Here is a 3,373-nt window from a genome sequence, read left to right as displayed (position 1 = left end):
AAAAGAAAAAGAATGAGGAGTGGATGTAGAGAAAAAGAGAGATTTGTGCTTTTTGGATTTTTGTTGTTTTGGGGAGAAGGGGCAAATGCAATGGCCAGTCTTTACTGGAAAGGAGAGACTTCACAGCACATGTGAATAACTTCACACAGAGGCTCTGTGGGTCACCCGAAGGGGCACCAGCTTCTAATGGGTTCCACAGTTAGGCTATCACTGGGTCTTGCCTTTGTGTAGCCAAAGCCAGATGATGGCACTGTTGCCCTCCTCCTAGATGCAGCCCACTATTCATTTATTGGTGACGGTGGGGACCAAATTAGGGTCTTCCCTGGTGCCTGAAGCTGCCTTTGGGGGGCATTATATTGTATGGGTCCATTCCCTTCCATGCAGCCATCATGACCTCCGTTTCCAACCTAGTCACCTTCTTGTCATCAGTAAGAATACCACCTCCTGACTGGGCACAGTGGCTCATGCCTATAATCCCAGCACTTTGTAAGGCCAAGATGGGTGGATCTTGAGGTCAAGAGATCGAGACCATCTTGGCCAACATGGTAAAATGCTGTCTCTACTAAAAATACAAAAGTTGGCTAGGCATGGTGGCATGCACCTGCAGTCCCAGCTACTTGGGAGGCTGAGGCAGGAGAATCTCTTGAACCCGGGAGTCGAAGGTTGCCATGAGCTGAGATCGTACCACTGCACTCCAGCCTGGCAACAGAGCAAGACTTCGTCTCAAAAAAAAAAAAAAAAGAAGACCACCTCCAGACACCACGGACTGCATTATGGTCACCCCACCCCACTGGAATTGCAAGCCCTCAGGGCATTTGTGGCCAGTGCTCCAGATCTGTGAAACAATCTTGAAGCCGTGACACCTGTGACGAGCAGTAGCACTGAGAGATTTGTCACCTGGTATAATGCCCATATGACATAGGTGAATTCCTACCATCTTTTAACTCTGCTTATCTTTAAGAAACAGGGTGCCTGCAATTAAAAGTTCCCTTTGTAACCAGACTAGCTGAGACTGGTTAGAACCAACATAGTCAACCAAACAAAGACCTCAGGCTTCATTACAACCTTATTCCCATGCTAAATGATACTCCCACTAATGCCTGACTGTTGACAATTACCATGACCAGGACCAGAAGAAGCCATAAAAGAACAAAAAAGAAGGCAGCACTATGGTTCTGGGAAGTTCACCACCCGATTCCGGAAAAGGTGTGACTATTTCTTCCACTGGTTTTACCACCCAACCCCTTCAATAGAGAAGCCCTATATTTAGTCCCCTCGCCTTTCACTTGTTGAGACATTGATTTGTGAGCCAGGCTCCCACTTCCGGATTCTATGGCCATCGAATAAAGCCTGCACTGGTGACACTCACTTTTAGTTTTGTATATTGGCTTCATGACACCAAATAGGAAAAGACCACATCTTTTTGTGGGGACCAGCTTTGTTGTTAACAGAATTGGCAACCCAGATGGGGCCCTAAACTAGATTAGGGAAGGCCTATTTGGGAAGGTCCTTTACCTCCCCAGAGACCTGGCAACTGGTACCTGACAGCTAGAACTGTCTTTGTCAGTAACACTGTGATGATTAAATGTAAACATAAACTCCTAGGACAGTACATGGCACAGGATGAGAATAGTCTGGGTTTTTTTTGTTTTGTTTTGTTTTTTGCTTGTCACCCAGGCTGGAGTGTGGTTTCGTGATCTTGGCTCGGGCGGGCTCAAGCGATTTTCCTGCCTCAGCCTCCCGAGTAGCTGGGTTACATGTGTGTGCCATCATGCCCTGGCTAATTTTTGTACTTTTAGTAGAAATGGGGTTTCACCAGGTCGGCCAGGCTGGTCTCAAACTCCTGACCTCAGGCGATCTTCCCACCTCAGCCTCCCAAAATGCTGGAATTACAGGTGTGAGCCACCATGTCTGAAATTTAGCCATTATCAGAGATCCAGGAAGCTCTTTTTTCCTCTATGTATAGAGGAGTTGGCCGACTGAGGAACTCTACCACCAATCAGCCCATGCTATGACTAAGTTTCTGGAGTCAGTCTACCTCTAAATGTGTCCATGGATCTATCTGAAGGACACAGAGTAGCAAGCATGGCTTCATGCATCTCTATACAAAGTGTTTTCATTTCATTTCCCATAGCTGCTGTAATGAATTCTGGAGGCTCTAGGGGAGAATCCGCTTTCTTGCCTTTTCCATCTTCTGCAGGCAGCTTGCATTTCTTGGCTTGTAGCCCTTGCTTTGTTTCCATCGTCACATCTCCTCTTCTTGCTTTCAACATCCTGCCTCCCATTTAGAAGATTCATGTGACTACTTGGGCCCACTGGCTAATGCAAGATGATCGTCCCCTCTCCAGATCCTTAATTTAGTCCCATCTACAAAATCCGTTTGACCGTGTAAAATAACATATACTCAGGTTCTAGAAACTATAAGGTGGACATCTTTGAGGAGGAAGTGTCATTATTTGCTTACCACACTGGACAAGGAGTTTATCCTAGTTGCGTGGACATATTTCCCTGAATTGTACGGAGGTAATGTAAACCATTTTCTCACTAATGCTCTTTTCCCAAAGAATAACACTGGGAAAGATAAATGCCAGCCTTTGAAAAGACAGAGAGAGACAGGATGAGTATACCATTTTTCTTATGTGAGTGAAGAAATGGTGATAACAATGGCTACTTTCTGAGAATATGCAAGGACTATCTAAACCTTTGCAGTTTTAAGGGCTTGATGACATAGAAGTCACAGTAGCAACTCCCTAGAGGAGTAGAATTTTGGCAAACAGTGACCTTGGACCTGGAAGTAGGCTGCATGGCCTCTTTGCACTTTCCCATATGCTTCCAGATCCCACATGGTAGTGACAAATGATCGTGTTATGGCGAGACACCTAAGAACACAAGCTCTGGAGTCAGCCAAGACCCATGTTGCTCTGCTAGCTCTGCTGTTTACTAACTGGGTGACCTTGGATGACTTGCTTAGCGTCTCTAGACTAAGTTTTCTCATCTGTAAAATGGGGATCTTAATAGTTCACAGATTTGCTATTGGGATTATCCGAGATAATATATGCAAAGTGCTTAGCATAGTGTCTGACACGGTAATCACTATTCAGTAAATTATTATTATAATAGCTGGAATAAATACGAGGAAAGATAAAATAGAATTGCACCATCTAACACAACACGTATTCTACAATCCCCCGTAAATCTCTCCCCAAAGTCCCCTTCATCACAGCAACTACCCTCCCAAATTGCTCTTCTTCGTCTCTTTGGAAACTCCTACCTTTCTGGGTCTCCTCTCCTCACTTTTGGAATAATTTCTGTCAGGCATCTTCTGTACGGTTTCTTACTTAGGCTTCTTCCATTCTGTTTCTCTGCCTATTTA

This window comes from Cebus imitator, unplaced genomic scaffold (genome assembly GCF_001604975.1).
Source record: "Cebus imitator isolate Cc_AM_T3 unplaced genomic scaffold, Cebus_imitator-1.0 Scaffold33, whole genome shotgun sequence".
Lineage (NCBI taxonomy): Eukaryota > Metazoa > Chordata > Mammalia > Primates > Cebidae > Cebus > Cebus imitator.
This window is presented reverse-complemented; position numbering follows the sequence as displayed.